Raw genomic sequence first — 20,069 nt, forward strand, 5'->3', positions numbered from 1 at the left:
AGCAAAAAGCAGCCTACGGTTGCTTTATCGAGCACAGAGGCCGAGTACAGAGGTGCAGCAATTGCGGCGTGCGAGGTAGCTTGGCTACGCACATTACTTGAGGACTTGGGAGTGCAGGTGGACCAGCAGATTTTCATCCATTGTGACAACCTCAGCAGCATGCAGTTGGCTAGGAACCCAGTGTTCCATGCCAGGACCAAACACATAGAGGTCCATTACCACTACGTTCGAGAGCGAGTGTTGGCGGGCGACATCGACTTGGTCTACGTCAGCACAGAGGAGCAGATAGCGGATATCTTTACCAAGGCCCTCGGAGCTGAGAAGCTTCGGCGTTTCCGGACTATGCTTGGACTCTGTGACATGCAGAGCTCGAGGGGGAGTGTTGAGATGTCGAGCTCTACACCTTGAGCTGGCATCCACTACGGGTCTTGGCCGCTTACGGCATTTACTCACTGGCGCGTTAGGTGACCGACACGGAGGATCTCTGCCAGTGATTCTACAGCTGGACTACACTTATAGTGCCAGCCTAGTACGCTTCTAGCGAGTTCACACTTAGTGACCGCATGTACATATGTGCTACTTTTCAGCTTTAGCACTTAGTCATTTTGTACTCTCTTTTCTGTGAAGAAGAAGAAGAAGCTTTCCATCTCTGTGTGCTTTTGTGCTTGTCTTGTGTAGCTCTCTTGCATCCTCATTCTTTACACGTATGACCATTTGATGCGATTCTGGCGAAATGTGGTCATGATCATTAGGGTTGAAATTCGACATCTTCAGATTAGCTTGATATCTTCCATGCTTGATAAACCTATCATGATACTTCGATGTTTGCTTCCACAACTTGATTCCGACATTGTGGGCGATATTTTTTTAATTTTTGGAAGATTATTAAAGAAAATCAAACAAAATAAATTGAAAATTCTTATTAACTGGCGAAAATTATTATACTCACCCCTAAGCATATATTTTCACTAGAAGCATCCCAATGCTCTTGATTTTGCCATTACAGCTCATTATTATGCTGGTTGGATGATAAAAACGCTAAAAAATACCATATTTTAATCAATTTTTTGAAATTGAACTCTAAAAAATAACAAAAACAAAAAACACACGCATTATGTACATATATACACGTTGGACCCCTTAATGGTCCTAACTGCTGCTAGATTCAGCAGTTACTCCTGTTAGGAAATAAGACGTAGCTAAATAGATATTTGAGTAGATTACTTAATGGAGAGAGATAGATTTTACACACAAAAGATTATAGAGTAGAGAGAGAGAGAGAGAGAGAGAGAGAGAATACACATGATATACGTGGTTCACCTAATGTGGGCTACGTTCACGGGAAAGCAGCCACTCAATGGCTTTAGTACGTCAAAACAAGAAGTAGTTTAAAAAGGGATTATACCCTTAATGGAGCTCCCGCCTGGCTTCACTCTCACCACCTCACACTCACCTTGTTCCATCAACTTCACACTATGAAATGTGTGTAGAAATGGCCTCCTTTTATAGGCCAAAAGGGCTGCCCTCTCTCATGAGAGGCAGCCATGTGTAGCTGCCCTTGTGTAGATAAGTCCAAATCGGACCCTCCAATCCGCCCATGTGTGGCCGCCCTTGAGAAGACAAGTCCGCTTTTGCATTCGGCCACCGGCCATTGTATTCGGCCACCGGTCACCGGCCATTGACTTCCGACCACCGGCCACCGGCCATTGACTACTGGCCATCGGCCAACCGACGGTTGTTTTTCGACCACTTTCCGGCCGCCGTCCGGCCATAATATTCCGGCGAAAAGGAATATTCCGACGAGGAAAAAGATGCCCCTGATTTTTGGCCGTGAAAATTTTGGTTTCCGGCGAGTGATTTTCCTTCACGCACGATGGCTTCTCCTCATAATGGGGGCCTTACAAATGTGCGCTTTTACCATAGAAAATTACAAGGGTAAATCGGGCTCCATACTTAACAATCTCCCCCCTTCCTAAACTGAGTCCTCCCGGACGAAGGTCGTGTGCATGTGCATGGGTTTTAAAATCTATGTCTATGCACGGCCGTGTAATGTGGCCCAACCCTCATGTTTGAGACAATGCATTGGAAACAAAGTGTTGTGCAAGATGCGGGGACTGAATGTAATATTGAGTGGCTTTGGATGGTGAGGCTAGTTGTTTATGGAACAGAAGAGCTTGCAGTTTGATTGCTCTCTCCTTGATTGTCGGTTTTTTGATGGCAACTATTTTTGGAACCCATTGGTATTCAATTTTTTTCATATTTTCCGAGTTTAATGTAGGTTCCTGAATTTTCTTAGGTTTCCATTGCCATTTTGTGAGTTCAGGCTTCCTGTGTTGACTTTTTGGTCTCCGTTCGATTTTTGTCGCTGAATTTTTGGTTGTCTCTAGCTTTGGTTGCCATTTCCACTCTGGATTAGCTCCTGAAGGTCTTTGATATGGTGTTGCTTTCATCAGGAGTTGTTCCTTGAGTAGCCATATCTGTCTCTGTTTGTTCTGCATGACGATTTTCTTTATGCATACTTTCCGAATAGCCATTTTTGGTGTTTCTGGCTGATGAGCTGATTGCTTTTTGTCGATGGGGATAATCGACCACGAGTGATCTGCTTTGGCGAATAGAGTCATGTATGTGTTAGAGTTGTGTGTATATATCAGTGCATGTTCTGACCATTCGGTAATTGCATTGTACGTTCTCATCCATGGTACTCCCAAACATAGTGATTCTCTAATTCCGTCGTCTTTCATTACGAAAAATTGATGAGGACAACTATTTCCATCAATATTGATTGGTAAGTTTACTATCCCCAACGTTGGCATTGTTGCCCCATTTGCGGCTTGTAAATCTCATGTGGATTGCACTAGGGGTTCATCGGTAAGTTGACCACATTGACTCTTGCCCCTGTGTCAATCAATGCTCGTTGATATCTGCCATTTGGAAGTCTGACATTAATGCGAACATCGATTCCTATCTCCCATTGCTCGTCAGTGTGAATTATAGAAAGAGGAATTTGAGCCGTATCTGCTGGTTGAGGAAGTCTTTGTTGTTGTAATTTCTGTTTTCGCTTTAAAATTCTGATTCTGGCTTCCTCCTGTGCTTTAACCTTTGTCTCATTTTCTTTGTTCTTGCGCTCCTTCGCAGCATGGATTTTGACAAGCATCTCTGAGGTTAGTGGTAGGTTGTACTTCTTTAATCTGCAGCCACTAATCCAATTAGGCATCTCCTCTCCCTCTAATGTCGCAAGCTTAATGGCACCGCTAGATGATATGTCATGAGTCACATAGGATCCATTGCCTTGCTTTTTGAGTTCCGGGAATGTTGTTTCAGGGTATACATTAAGACGTAATCCCCCGTAGCAAATTCCTTGCTGATAACATGTTGGTCAAAGAATGATTTCATGTTTAGTTTTTGCACGTAGATTGATGCAACTGCTCTCAATCTAGTTTCATCCAGTTTTTCCAGGATATCTATTTGATTGGATAATTCATGGCCCGTCCATTCTAATTCTTTAGCTATCCGAAGTGTGGGGATAAGAAATTCAAGCGGCAACTTCGCTTGAATTCCATAAACCATGTTGAACGGAGTCGTTCTGATTGAGGTTTTGTACGCTACTCTATACGCCCATAAAGCTGAATGCAGATTCTGATCCTAGTCGGCTCTCGATTCACTAACAATTTTCGTGAGAATTGTCACCAAAATTTTGTTCATACTTTCTGCTTGGCCGTTAGCTTGTGGATGATAGGGAGTTGACTTCTTGTGAATTACCATGAATTCATCCAATAGGAATTCGATCACTTCATTGACGAAGTGAGTCCCTCTATCACTCACTATCTCTACTGGTAAGCCATACCTGGTAAAAATGTACTCATACAAAAACTGTGCTGTCGTTTTTGCATCATTTTTGGTTTTTGCTTTCGCTTCAACCCACTTTGTTAGATAATCTGTTGCCACAATAATGTATTGAGCGTGTGTTTTATATCCAGGAGACGCAATTGGTCCTAGAAAATCTATTCTCCATTTTGCAAACACTCTTGCCCCCATCATTGGCCTCAAGGGCATGTCATCTCGTTGCTGGTGTCAAGGATATCAATGAGAAACTTATTTGTGCAAGGGGAGTCATTTGAAACAATTCCTTGTGTAGACTGTTCTTGATGCCTTGTCAGACTCTTACCAGACTTTTGCTAGTACTTGGAGACTTATGACCCAAGGAAATCATGAAGTTGTGAAGTTTGATGCATTGTGTACATTGTTGTTGCAAGAGTCACTTTCCAAAAAAAAACAGGACTAGACAGTGTGCATTTAAAAATGCTTTTATTGTTGCTCAAAGAAAGGGTTGTAACAACAATATGCAACCACTTCTTATGGTTCTTTTGCGAGTGGAAAATCACATGTTCCTAATGCTTCTGTTGACAGCAATTCTTCTGGAATTCTGGTGATAAGGGAAAAAAGAAGATGCGTTGTCATTATTGTAAATCTAATGATCACTTGATCAAGCAGTGTCCTGAGTTGAAGGCCAAAGAGGCTAAGAAGAAAGAGAGTGGTTCCATTGCAAATGCTATGGTTGATTTCTCTGTGAAAGGAGATTGTGATGTTGATGTTGATGCAGAATGGGCTTTTAGTGCAGAGTGTACCTATAATCCTGATGTCCATGATGCATGCATGTCAGTTGCTTCAGATTCACATGTGTGGTATTTTGATAGTGGTGCTACAAAGCACATTACTTTACATCGTGATTTGTTTACCTCTCTTGAGTTTGTCCCTCATGGGAATTCCATTACATGTGCCAACAATGCCTCTTATCTGGTTCAGGGAGTTCCAAAGATTGTGCTTACTGCTGCAAATGGTAGTTCTTTCACACTTGTTGATGCACTTTATGTACCTAGGATCAAGAAGAATCTTTTATCTGTATTTGCATTTGTTATACTTGGTCTTGTAGTAAAACTTGTGGATGACATATGTAGAATACATGATCTCAGTTTTAGTGATGAAATTGTTGCATTTGGCATTCTGTGCCATGGGCTATATAAGCTCACTTTGTATGAAAAGTGTGGGTAGAATTTTACAAATGAAGTTGTGGATTTAAAGGCTATTTCAGATGCAAAACTTTTGCAAGCACATTTTGGTCATCTGAATTTTGGCAGTTTGCTACATTTGCAAAAATCTGATATGATAACTTCTTTGCCGCCTCTTGAAGCATATGTCAAACATGTTTGTGAAGGCTTTATTTTGGGTAAAATGCAGCGTTCTAAGTTTCCAAAGGATGGTTCAGTTAGGGCCACATCAAGGTTTCATCTTATGCATAGTGATGTTTGTGGGCCCATGCAAACTCTGTCCTTGGGAAATTACCTTTACTTTGTGACTTTCATTGATGATTACTCCAGGCATGCATGGGTATTTTTGCTTAAAGCGAAGTTCGAAGTATTTATGTGCTTCAAACAATTTTTGGCTATGGTTGAAAATGTTTCAAAATGTATTATGGACATCCGTCGTTCCAATCGAGGGGGGAGTATGTGTCTCATGAATTTAATGTGTTTCTGGCTAGTTGTGGGATAAAACACCAATGTAGAGTGCCTTATACGCCTTAGCAAAATGGAGTTATTGAGAGGCAAAACATGCCACTTACAAAAATGACACAATGTATGGTTAAAAGTCAAGCTTTACCACATTGTTTTTGGCTTGAGTCCATCATGTGTGCCACTTATGTACTAAACAGGTGTCCTACAAAAGCTTTGCAATCTATTACTCTATATGAAGCATGGCATGATAGAAAGCCTTCTATTGAGCACATGTGTGTTTTTGGTTGTTTAGAATATGCTTTTGTGCCACAAACACAGTGCAAAAAATTGGATGATAAGGCTGTCAAATATATTTTTGTTTGTTATAGTGTTGAAAGCAAAGGTTACAGGTTGTATCATCCGCAAACAAATCATATCTTGGTCTCACGAGATGTTGTGTTTGTGGAAGATTCTATCCAGCCCTTGTTGTCATGACTAGAGACAGTAATATCAAGTCACAAGACATTTATGACACTTTGTTGCCTCTTTTTGGTGGTGGAAGTTTGAATGTTACAGATCAGCCTATTACTGATGTAGATGTACATGATGTACTTGATGAGGAAAGAGCTGAAAATGAGCAAGCTAGAGGTATGCCTAAAAGGCTGGTGCATACCTTGTGTGACAGTAAGTTGGATACACCTTTGTCTAGTCGTACTCGTTCAGGTTCTCACCATGCATCTTATGCATCAGATTGCTATGCTTTGGTTGTGTGATGGTGGTATTGCCTTTTGTCAGAAAAGTTACATAGAGACATTGCTATGTAAGTTTGGACTTGAGGATTGCAAACCTATTGCCACTCCCATGGAAACAGGTTTGAAATTGAGTTTTCATGATGTTGGTGATCATGCAGATGTCACTCTTTACCAAAATACTATTGGATGTCTCATTTATGTATGCAACACAAGGCCGGATATTCAGCTTTTAGTCTTAGAGGTCACTAGATTTATACATAGCCCAGGGTTTAAGCATTGGTAGGCTATGAAGAGGAATTTTTTCTACTTGAGTGGCACTTTACATCTTGGCTTGTTTTATCCCAAGGTGGGCTCATTGCCGCTAGACTTACATGCTTTTTTGAAGTCAAATTGGGTTGGTTGTTTTGACATGAGAGTGTCCACAAGTGGTTTTTGTTTCATGCTTGGTAGTTCATGTATAGCATGGATGAGCAAGAAGCAAACTACTATGGCCACTTCTAGTTGTGAGGCTGAGTACAAGGCAGTTTTCATAGCTGAGTGTGTATGGCTAGACACCTTATGGCTTATTTGGGTCTTGGATAGGACACTGCCAACACTATCTACACTCACAATGAGATTGCATCAGCAATTGCGAGGAACCCAATGTTTCATGCTCGCACAAAGCACATTGAGGTGCATTACCACTATGTCAAGGAGAGGCTCTCAAGATGAGAGATCAGCTTGGAAATGTGCCGACACAGGACAACCTTGCGGATATTTTCACAAAGGCATTGTCTCATGAGAAGTTTGAAGCTTTCCACAAAGCTTTGGGCTTACTCCCCTTTTTCGGCTGATCATGTCCTCAAGGCATGGCACTTCCCTTTACTCATATGCCAGCTCTCGTTCACCGCATCACTCCAGGGGGGATTTGTTACCATCTACATGTGGTAGTGATGTGTGTGAACACGCTTAGGACCACCCGGTCACTATGCATTGTATATACGCCCATCATTCTAGGGCTATCCATCTTTCCATTGCACACTAACTATTACATTCTTTGTTGTGTGCCTTGAGCTTACAATACTTTGAAGGCAATGAATCCAATGTGACCCTACCAATCATTACTAAAGGATTAATTATGAAGGGAATCCTTGATCGTGGTGCTAGGATTAGCATTGTAACTAAAAACATATTGGGAATCTATGGGGAGACCTCACTTTGGCACTATAAGCATAGTGGTAAAGATGGCCAATGGGACCATCGTTAAACCTATTGGGATGCTAGAAGATCTCAAGATCAAGGTCCTTTGACACAAGGTAAGGCACACCTTCATTGTTATGGATTTTCCAAGCACCCTATGCCATCTGAAATGATCCTAGGAAGTCTTTTCATAAGGGAAGCAAAAATGGTTCATGATTGGTCTATAAACCATGTCTACTTACAGTTCCAAGACTCTATCATTCAAGTTGATCTTGTGACTGGTCAAGCACATTCTCTAGGAAATAGATTTATAATTGACCATCAACCTCACACCACAATTCACTCGTCCCAATTGTAGTATTGTTACACGTGTAAAAAGGACACCAATGTTGGGGAGATTCCCCTTATATGGATGTTCTACCTGGAATGGATGAGTCTGACAACATGGGACTGGGTCCACCTAGCAAAAACCATAGACACTTGGGGAAATAGAGGGACAACTAGGGTAACACCTGAGGGGACAAAGTGCCACAACTCGTACCTTTAAATATGATAGGAGCAATGCATATAGATTCTGACTGACATTGGAACCAATAGACTCAAAAGACTATAGCCCACATGATTTGGAGTCCAAATCATCAGTTGAAATTGACTTTGATGATGAAGGATTTGAGTTAATTATTTGTGCAAATGTGGGGACAAACCATTCAAGGCCCAATGATACCCTAGATGACAATCTACCCTGGAGAGGAGAAGACATGAGTAGCGATTCGTCTAGCGACTCTGCACTATAGACCGACCATAATAAAAAATTAGACAAGAGGATTAAGAAATATAAGAGGCAACGATATCGAGTGACTTTACATGCCAAGATAAATGAAAAGAAGTATACCACAGAATGGCTCGATTATATGGGGGAATGTTGTGCTCATCGAAAGTTGGTGGATAATTGGGTGAATACCTTCAAAGCGTCATGTGGTGCAGCCCACAAGCCATTGTCATTGCACAATTAGAGGCCACAGAGAAGCCAAAGTTGAGCCGTATTGTAAGGAGATGCCAAAAACAAGATTATCTCAACAACTAAGGGAAGTGGAAGCAAAAACCGGGGGATTCACTCTATATACAAAACAGGACGCCACCTGCGAGCGGACAACTTTGAAATACCCCTATATACGACTCATATTATGGAATATGGCCCCCCTTTCTACGCTTATACGACAATCAATGAAGAAAACTATCATACCCCTACCTTACATATAAAATTTAGGACTCACATGATTTAACTGAGTAAAACTAGTCAAAGAGTGTGTAGCATAGTGACTAGAAATGTACTAAGGAACCAATTCTGTTGATAACTAGATGTACCCTCAATGTGTCTAATTTATACTTTCAAAGTATGTGCCCGATCAACCTGCACTCTTGGGGCTACTCGTTCAATTTTGACCCATCCAAAGCTGGCGTAAATCAACCCTTGACCTATTCCAAATCAGCCCTTATCTATGATCGGCTTGATGTAAAATTTGATTTGTGACCTGATTAAAAACTTCCCCTAAATTCATCCAAGTTTTAGTGCACATTGGTGACCAATCGTTACAAGTAATCAACCTGGGTCAAGTTCCCCTCTCCCCATAAATATAACACCCCCCTCCCTTATTTTGAAGATAAATTAATGGGGGTCTACCCCTAACTTATACGCTTATGTAACTTGTAAAAAAAACCCCCTCCCCTGCACTTACGTGGTGCGGTAAGTTTTCCATGGTGAATCCCCCGGGAAGCAAAATCACAATCCACAACACAGTAAGATCCCACAAACTTACACCCTACACTTGATCATTTTAAATCCTACACCATGGAGGAGCGTAAGGTTGTGTATACAAAGGTCCAAAGAACACCTACTGATGGAAGATGGATTCTATGATGGTCCGATGATAGTTAAAGAAATAGAGTTAGCAGACCCAATTGAGGACTCCAAACCTGTTTTCATTACCCAAGACCTAACAGAGACTGAGGAATATGTACTTAAGGAGCTCCTCAAGCATTTCAAGGATATATTTGCTTGGACATATCATGACATGAAGGGCGTTCTACCTTCTGTAGTGCGATATACAATTCCAATGATTAGCACTGCTAAACCAGTCCAACAAAGACCCTATCCAATGAATCCTAAGTATACAAAGATTATTCAGAAAGAACTCAAAAATCTTATCAAATGTGGATTCATATATCCTATTGAGCACTCAGAATGGGTGTCTCCAATAGTTATTGTGCGGAAAAATAATGGGAAACTTAGAGTGTGCGTGGATCTCAAGAAGGTTAATGCTACCACTAGAAGAGACCATTACTACTTGCCATATTCATAACATGTGCTTGAGAGAGTCGCAAGAAAGGAAGATTATACTTTTTAGATGGGTACTCTGGTTACAATCAAATCACTATTGTGATAGAAGACCGAGCTAAAACCACTTTTATAACTGAATTTTGAGTGTTTGCATTTTGTGTTATGGCATTTGGCTTAACTAATGCCCCTGCTACATTCCAAATATTAATAAATATTTCTTTTAGGGGTGAAGCTTCTTCAGATGACCTGTGTGTTATTCTTCGTCGAAAGAACATCTATCATGTTTACAAAAAGTGTTTGAAAGGTGCAGACTATATTGCATATCATCGAACCCTTTCAAATGCCAGTTTTGGGTTAAACATGCAGTCATTTTAGGGCATATTGTGATTTCCACATATGAAATCAAAATTAAAGCCATTGCTAGTCTATCACCACCTACAAACTATAAGAGAATTCAAAGATTCATGGGGCATGTTGGTCACTGGACTGAAGAGTGTGACCATGCCTATGAATTATTAAATAGGGCCTTGACAAGTGCTCCAATCATGTGAGTGCCTGATTGGAACGTAATTTTCCATGTACATATTGATGCGTCAAACTTTGTTATTGGGTGTGTTTTAGCTCAACCAGGAGAACATAGATTGGACTACCCCATTAGCTTTGCAAGTTGCCAACTGAATTATGCTAAGAGGAACTACACCACTACATAGTGGGAAGGTTTAACTATGTTTATGCAGTAAAGAAATTTTTCTATTACCTTCTTGTCAACAATTTTGTTTTTTATGTGGATCATCAAGCGTTGTTGTATCTAGTAAACAAGCCATGTTCCATGGGAAGAATTACACGATGATTATTAATTCTTCTTGAGTTTGATTTTACCATCATGGTGAGACCTAGTAAAAGGCATGGCATGGATGATTATTTGTCTCACATACCCAATGGTGAAGCCCCTAATGGAATTGATGATGAATTGCCCAATATTTTCCTATTCCTAGTCGAGACCATGCCTGAATGGAGTGAGAAGATTGTAAACTTTTTAGTTAATGGTTTTCCATCCAAGGATATTTGTAAGGATATAGCTCAAAATCTACTAAAGAAATGTGAACCTTATTCTTTGATTGCAAATATTCTCTACAAGCTAGGGAAGGATGATATTCTTAGATGAGGTGCTTGTGAGGATGCGTATTTGTACATACTGCAAGAAGCACTCATGGACATAGCCGGAGGACATTTTTCAGAACAACTAACAGCTAAGAAGGTGTTGCAATCAGGCTATTGGTGGCCCACCTTATTCAAGGATGCATCACTTTTTGCAAAGGGATGCAATGAATGCCAACATTCCAAGACCAGACAACGAAAGCATTGGATGCCCTTACATCCTATTAAAGTGACCCAACCATTTAAAAATGGGGTTTAGACTTTGTAGGCCCAATTAGTCTGGTCCCCCAATAACACCCAGTCTTGATATATTATTGTTGCAATTGACTATGTGACAAACTGGGCAGAAGCTAAAGCAACGCGTAAGACTAATGCAAGGTCAACTGCTAAGTTTCGTTTTGAGAACATTATTACTCGATTTGGTTGTCCCTTTGAAATTGTGAGTGATAATGGCACTCATTTTATAAATGAAGTGATATAGGAACTCACAAAAAGCTTCATGATATCCCACCATAAGTCGACACCTTATTATCCACAAGCAAATGGCCAAAATCTGAGAGTACTAGCAAGACTTTAATTTCTATCTTGACCAAGACGGTAGAGGCTCATCGCATAGATTGGGATTTGAAGCTAACATCAACTCTATGGGCTTATCACATTGCGTACAAAGTGGCTATTAATTGTACACCATTCAAGATGTTATATGGCCAAGAAGCACTTACGACCTGGGAGTTTTTCTTTCCTAGTCTTTGAGTAGATTCACATGAAGGTTCGGATGGTAACCCTTTAGTTCAGCGTTTATATATCCTTGAGGGGTTAATTGAAGAGAGGCAATTGGTTGTGCAAAATTCCCTTGTGGAGAAGGATAGGCGAAAGAAATGGTTTGATCGTCATTTAAAGAACAAGGATATCAAGGTTGGGGATAAATTTCTTATGTATGGAGTGCATAATGAGAAGAAAAAACTAAAATATGCGAGAAAAGGACCATACGAAGTATGTGGAATAACCCCACAAGGTACCATTTGTGTGGAAACTCTTGATGGAGTGGAAACCATTGGATTCCTCAATGGGAGTAAATTTAAAAGATACTATGATCCTTTAGGCCAAGAGGAGCTATGTGACATTCATCAGAAAATGGCAGCCAAGGCACAAGCAGAATTAAAAAAGATACAAGCTCAAGAGTGACAACAACGTATAATGCGCCAACGAGAGGCCAAAGTTGGAGTTAAACATGCATTTCAAGTTGAATCAGAGGACAATTTGGAAGATTTTGACCAACATCTACGATACCCCATCGAGTTAAATATCACCTATGGGAAAGTGCTATACAACACTTTAGTGGACATAGGAGCTAAACATAATTTGTTATCCTATGGAGTGTGGTGTCAGTTAGGAAATCCATCTTCATCCAAGAGTATCATCCAAGTCAAGGGTATTAACAACTACTATCTTTGGAATCTTACACACTCATGTTACTTATGACAATGGGACGGTGACCCAAAGATTTTTGGTTATGCTTGTTGGCACTATGGAGGGTAACATAAACCTAGGTTGCACTTGGATGTCTGCAACTAAATGTAATATTGATTGGGACACTGGGAGTATCAAAACAACAAAAGCAACTCAGTCCTACCACTCAAACAGTAGTCCCTGAGTTATCGCCTCTTGAGGGAGAAAAGAACAAAGCATTGCAAATACAAGAGGTTAATGCATCCATACATGTAGCACAAACCTCAAAAACTTAAACTCCCCTGTCTAAAACAGAGAATGTGGCACCCAAGAAGCAGCATGTTTTGACAAAGGAAATGTACTAATGGGTCCCTAAAGCTTTGTAATGACCACTAAATTTGATCTTAAAACTGGTTCAAAATAGGAGCCTTGCAAAAAAATTCACTCACCCCAAGAAATGCAAGAATACATTGTGATGGATTCCTAAACAACTATTGGAAGCCCAAGGCTACTACGATGGAAATGATCAAATCTGGGTACCTAAACGTACCTTTTGTTCTCCCATGTCACCTACTCAAGATCCATGTAGGACAAATCTAGTAACTCCAAACAATTTGAAAATCGTGGAAAGGAAAAGATCGCGGAATGATACACACCCGTTCAAGAGCTCGTTTGGATATCAAAGAAAGAACGATTTGTTCCACCTAGCTCAGGAACATGGAAGTCAAACAAAGCTTTCAGATCTTCATGTAGTTCATCTACGGAAATACAAGCTTTAACACGACCTCCACCTACCATTGTACAAATCCACACAAACCAAAAAGACTCCGTACCTCCAATTATCAATTCATCACCTGAAGCAATGTAATGGAAATGACCTATGAACTTTGAGAGTAACATAATTAGGAAATTAGTTAAAGCACTTTTGTGAGATTACTTTGTGAGCATGGAGGGAGAACTTAATTGATAGTAGCAACATAAACATGGTACTTAGTTAACTTGTCATGAACAATACTTTTGCAAGAGAGAGAGTTTAGAGAACAAGACAACAACGAGTACCGGATTTATGTGGAGCCGGTCCCCCTCCAATAGACATTTTAATAATAGTTTCTCCCATCAAAAGAGAATTGGTATAATACAATATTTGTGTTCCTTGTGACCTAAGTGATGCAATGAACATGGAAAGCTTCATGCATCACAAGCATAACATAACATTTGCAAAAAGCATTAACTATCCCCAGCCTCAGTCCCAAGGCCTCAAACACCTTCGAAGGTGGAGAGAGCTAGTCGGGAATGAGGGTAGGGAAGAGGAAGAAGAAACATTCCATAGAAGAAAGAAGTAGTTCCTCACTTATCATTATTCGTCTTGCTAGCATACATAATAGCAAAGTAGTGAAGATGGAGAAGATGGCTCTTGGTTGAATTTGCATTCCATAGCCAAGAGTGTTGGTGTAGGTTCTCAACTTCTCTACTTGCTTGGAGAAGGTGGAGAGAGCTAGCAGGGAATGAGGGTAGGGAAGAGGAAGAAGAAACATTCCATAGAAGAAAGAAGTAGTTCCTCACTTATCATTATTCTTCTTGCTAGCATACATAATAGCAAAGTAATGAAGATGGAGAAGATGGCTCTTGGTTGAATTTGCATTCCATAGCCATGAGTGTTGGTGTAGGTTCTCAACTTCTCTACTTGCTTGGAGAAGGAGATGGATCTCTTTCACTTTGCACTTCAGAGATTGAGAGTGTGTGTGGGAGAATATCCCCCAAGCTATACCCCTTCTTGCTTTGATCCCCCCCCCCCCCCCCCCCCCCCCCCCTTGTAGCTCAATTTTGAAGCCTCATTGGCCTTGCAAGACTAGCCAATCACATGCAAGATGAATTACAAGCAACAAGGGTAGTCTTGGGACAAGTGTCCCCCTTTCCCCTTTGAGAGAGAGGACTTGATAAATGGCAAAATAATTAATTAAATCTACTAAATTATCATTGGACCCCTTGGGAGGCTAACCAATAGGCTTTAGGCACACCATGAGGGCAAGAACCTTGACAAGTGTATTAAATGATTTCTTTGTTCCAAGCTTACCTTGTGTGAGTGTGTGTATGTTCTCTCTCTACCTCCCTCTTGTAGGGCTCGCCCCCTCCTTGTAGGGATAGGATTTGACTTTTGCATACCTTACGCTCAAGCACCTTAGTCAGCAAGCATGACAAAGCACCTCAAGCTTGGGTAGTGTTCCCACAAGCACCTCAAGCTCCCTAGTCGGCAAGCCCTACAAGCACCTCAAGCATCTTAGTCATCAATCACGACAAGCACCTCAAACATCTTATTCATCAAGCACGACAAGCACCTCAAGCACCTTACTCATCAAGCACGACAAGCACCTCACGCTTGGGCCACCGGGCTCCCACCTCAAACTCAGCCCTAGCTTACCTAAGGTCAAAGGACTTTTAACACTAACCTTTGACGGAATTTGATGAAGATAACCCTAAGGTCTTTAAGATCCATTATACTAACCTTTCTCTTTGATAGATCATCTCTCCTTTGGGCGCCTTTACCATCGGTCCCGTGTCGAGATAGACCCAAAAGCACATATCTATATTCTAACCCTTGTTCCCATCTATTCTCCCACATTAAATGATCATGGGAGGAGTTGTAGCAACGACCTAATCACAACCCGCACAAAATTATCAATCTATGGATCGGCAACCCGGTTGGAGGCGCGAGCATCATGAGATGCATCGAAATAGAGGATTCAAGAGAGTAACTCACCAATGCAAGTAGAGACTAGCCATGGAAAGACTAACTCTAATTATACTCTAATCACTAATCAATCAACTTCTACACACATCAAGCCCACCGAAGTCCGACTTACCATAGACTAGAAACCCAAAGCACACTAATGATAAGCACACACTAATTGCATTGGTGTTGGCCTCTCCAATCACCACATGCCAATCAAAGCAGTTCATCAAAAGCTACACACACAAGGTGAATGGTGCTAGAGTTTCATAAAACCTATCCACACACAAGTAAACAATAGGGCACATACACTAATTACAAGATTAAGAACCAACTTAATCAACCTACTTAGTGATGTTAAATATCACAAATTGAATGCTCATAGAAGGATAAGAGTGGTTAGTAGCAAGAAGTCATCACACATACTCAAATATAGAATAATGATAAAGGTGAAACTACTTCATGACATAATGAAATGTAGATAAGATAAGACTAATGAGAAAGTATAGATTAGATTAATTAAAAGGTTCTTTAATTACATTGGATTAGCACTAGCCTCTCTTAAGCATGGGCATTAAGCTCAAGGCTAGGCCATCCATAGAGTGAACACTCAAGAGAGAGATAGAAATCTCAAAAGTGTATCCTCAAGAGTGGCTACTCAATAATGAAGCCTCCTTGCATAAAAGCTTCCTTATAAAGTCTTTCACACAATCCCTTCTACTATGGGTTTAAGTTTGAGCCCTCTAGCTAGCATATACAACTTTGGAACTCCCAATGAGCCCAAGACCTTATAGAAAGTGAGTGAGAAATATTGTGCACATCCATAGCACATCTCCCGCTTTATGCATATTTGGTGTAGCATGTGTTAGCCACTGCTAACATTCCCCCCTTCTTAATTTGGCACACGTCCTCGTGTGCTGGTGAAGCAAAACACGGTGACATGGTAGAAAGCAAGTCCATGGAAGAAATGTTGAGCTATAAAACATAAGAACAAGTAATGAGCAGCAAAGGCCAACAAGAATGAATACAGCATGAAGTACAATGAACAATCATGCAAATTGAATTTTGCTTCTAAAAGATGGGTGAGTCATAGTCAAAAACTAAACAACATAAAGAAAAAAAGGCACCTAAACTATTGTGAAGATTAAACCACTTGAAATTTTAGTTTTATGCATGAAACACAAGCAAACAATTAAGACCCTAGGCTAATGCAAGTTCATAAACCTATTAGCCTAAAAACTATGTAAGACCATATTAGGTAAAGTGGGAAAATCCCAATTCCCAGGTTGGACAACTTTCAATATATCATGTATAAAATATAGAGATTTTGTCAAAAATTTGAGTTTTCTTAAGGTCTCATTCCACTTTATGCACATACAATACACAATGAAAACAACTAAAATATCATGGTTTCAATCAATTGGATTATTAGGAGAGGAGTATATTGCATCCATTATCGTTGTCTATGTTCTAATGTCCTACCTACAACTTATCTCAACATGGAGAGCTTGGTTTCTAGGTCCACCACTTGTCCAAGTTAATGTAAAAGTGACTCAAGGTTCACAACTTGTGAAAGCAAGGATCCATTGAGGAATACAATCCACTTGGCTATTTTTCCTTAATTTATTGCATGTGACATTTAAGCAAGGTCCACTTCTAATCTATAACTTCTTAATTTGAGGCATGGGGCATACATAAAATATGTAGCATATGCTCTATTGCCTCATAGGAAGGTTGGTTTCAAGGTGCACTTATCCATGCTATCCTATCTTGGAGAAATGATGGAGCTTGCTTCTCTCCTTGTTTCAATGGAGACTAGCTTGGACAAGTGGTGGACCTTTGCTTCTCTCTATGTTTCAATAGAGTTAGCTTGGACAAGTAGTGATCTTGGAACAAAACCCCCATGTAAAACATATCATGGGTATTCCAAGTGATTAGAAAGATTACCATTTAAGATATAACCTTATAGGTTGGACAACTAGATCTTGGCTTGGAGAAATGGTGGACCTTTGATTCTCTCCATGTTTCAATGGAGTCTATCTTGGAGAAATGGTGGAGCTTGCTTCTGTCCATGTTTCAATGGAGCCTAGCTTGAACAGTTGGTGGACCTTTGCTTCTCTCTATGTTTCAATAGAGTTAGCTTAGACACGTGGTGGATCTTCAAAATAAACCAACTACTATCAATGTTGCCTAGCTTGGACAAGTGGTGGAGTGTTTCTCTACTCCATGTTTCAATGGATCTTAGCTTGGACAAGTGTTGGACCTTAAAACAAAAACCCCATGTACAACATAGAATGGATTTTCTAGATTTCAATGGAGTCTAGCTTTAACAAATGGTGGAGCTTGTCTTCATCCATGTTTCAATGAAACTAGCTTGGACAAGTGGTGGACCTTGTAACAAACCCTCCCATGTACAACATATCATTGGTTTTCTAAGTGATGGGAAGGAATACCATTCAAGATATAAACTTATAGCTTGGATAAGTAGTTGACTTTAAAACCAAATTCATCATAATACAATGAAATACAGGTCAGCCAATTCCTAAATCTTGAGACCAAACCTCCCATGCTATTAGAGATAATATATTGGATAAGTGGTGGACCTTCTATTATTTTCCCATGCCTAGTTTAGACAACCGGTACACTTCGCAGCTATAAAGGTTGGACGAGTTGTGGAGCCTTGTTTCTATCCATGTTTTAATGGATCCTAGCTTGGACAAGTGGTGGACCTTGGAAAAAAGCTTCCATGTACAACATATATGAGGTTTTCCATGTTTTAATGGAACCTATCTTGGACAAATGGTGAAGCTTTCTTCTCTCCATGTTGATTTTGGAACTACCTTAGACAAGTGGTGGAGCTTTTCTTTTCTACTCTTCATAATACAATGAAGTATATGTTGGTTACATGGTGAATCTTAAGGCCAAACCTCCCATTTTACTAGAGATGATAGGTTGGACAAGTGGATCAACCTTCTATCATTTCTCCATGACTATATTGGACAATTAGTAGACATAACATCTCTCTATGTTGTCTAGAGATGAGCTTGGACAAGTGATGGACCCTGCTTCTCTCTCCCCTTGGTTTACTAGTTTGAAGACTCAGTATATATACTTTCTTAGATCTAGCTTGAACAAGTGGTGGACCTTGCATCCACTATCTTAATTCAGTATAAAAAAGTATATGAAAAAATAACATAGGAATCTTGGTTTGAAGGTCAAGCAATTAGGTTCCAAATGCACATAATAATATATTTTCCACCCATATTAAAAGAAAGTTAAATATGCACATAATAATATATTTTCCAAATGCACATAATAATATATTTTCCACCCATATTAAAAGAAAGTTAAATATGTTATTACCAAATTGACAAAGGTAACGTCCAAGAATTATATCTTTCCATCTTGTCAGATCTAAATCTTCATCAAGGCGACATGCATGTATACATCAACTTTCAAGCCATTCAAGAATACATGCACTTAGATTCCATAGTTTTGTTTTCAAAGTCTTTTAGGTTCTAAAACTCTTTCACATAAAGTATGTAATGACAAAATTCTTGAAGCAAACATTTGTGCCCAAGAAAAAGATCCCTCTCACATATTTAAAGTCCATGAATTCTCTGATCCACACTTACAAGTTTTATTTTGACATCAAACATCAATTCTTTCATAGTTCCAAATAAATGCAACCTCGATATGAATTGACAAAAAATGAATTTCTTTTACTATATGACCCAACATAGGCCCCAATCAAATAAAAAATGAGTCCCCTTACAATAGGATGCACTCCAATAGTACATTGAAGTCCCCTTAGAGTAGGGTGCACTCCATTCAAGTGTTCATAAAATTGACACACCTTTTATAAAAAAAAAAAAGACTATATCAAATTATACAAATGTTGAAAGATACACACTAGAATAAAAAAAGCATCTTATAGCCATATTTATTCAATGCTTTCGTGTTGACAAGTACACACCAAGGACATAATTTGTCTCAGAATCACTATACTGATTTACAATTGTGTTATATGTATAGAATCTCTTATCTCTTGCATACAACCATCCTACCAACCATGGAATTATGGTTCTCTGCAAGAAGTTTTGAAGTTGCTCGGAAGTTTGCCTCCACATCTTTGGAAATATAAGATATGTCCCTGGCATGTTCCACATCACCCTATATGGAGTGTCATCAAAAATTAAGGTATTGTTTGCATCCAAATCCTCAAATATCTTCCAAATATCACTCAGATTTTTGTGATAAACCCTTGTAAATCCTAACATGATATTTGGATTTTGGCAATTTTTGTTACTCATAAACACCTTGAACTTGGTATACTGCTCAGGAAAACACTTTTGTGTGATGCGTTGCACCCTTGTTAAGTTATAGCAACTCCATATCCATAGCTCAAAGTATTCAGCACAAAAATCCAAAAAACTTTGTGCGTCTGGTCGCACCACATGATAAACTTCATCTTTGTCCTCCACAAGTCGCATGTGTTGAGCCCAAGATGGCATAGAATCTCCATGTTTCATTTCAACTGTCTTGAGAAGTAACCCCTCTAGATCCAAGATAAGTACTCTTTTGATTTCCTTGAAAGCAAGTGGTAGGTGATAAGGAGGTGATTCATTCCTTGGACAAGGTCTTGGAGGAGGTTGGATGGGTAATTCAATAGTTTTCTTCAATTTATGCCAGCATATAGCCAATCCATTTTTCTGTAATGGTTCTGAAATTAAAGAACAAGAACACTTAATGCAAACACAACAATAGACATGATTTTTACATTGTCTACCCTAAGGTTTTATTAGATACCAAAATCCATCTATGATCTACTCATTAATAGAAAGAAAGTCAAATTAAAATCCTGACTCTTTTTTATGCTACACTCTCTCTTAGTCTCAATACCATGGAGTTCAACTAGACTTAAGTCAACTAATAACTACTACTTGTTGTTAAAGGTATGCTTGAAGTGTATAAGG

The sequence above is a fragment of the Adiantum capillus-veneris genome, chromosome 14 (assembly GCF_014529385.1).
Source record: "Adiantum capillus-veneris isolate H3 chromosome 14, ASM1452938v2, whole genome shotgun sequence".
In the NCBI taxonomy this organism is placed as follows: Eukaryota; Viridiplantae; Streptophyta; class Polypodiopsida; order Polypodiales; family Pteridaceae; genus Adiantum; species Adiantum capillus-veneris.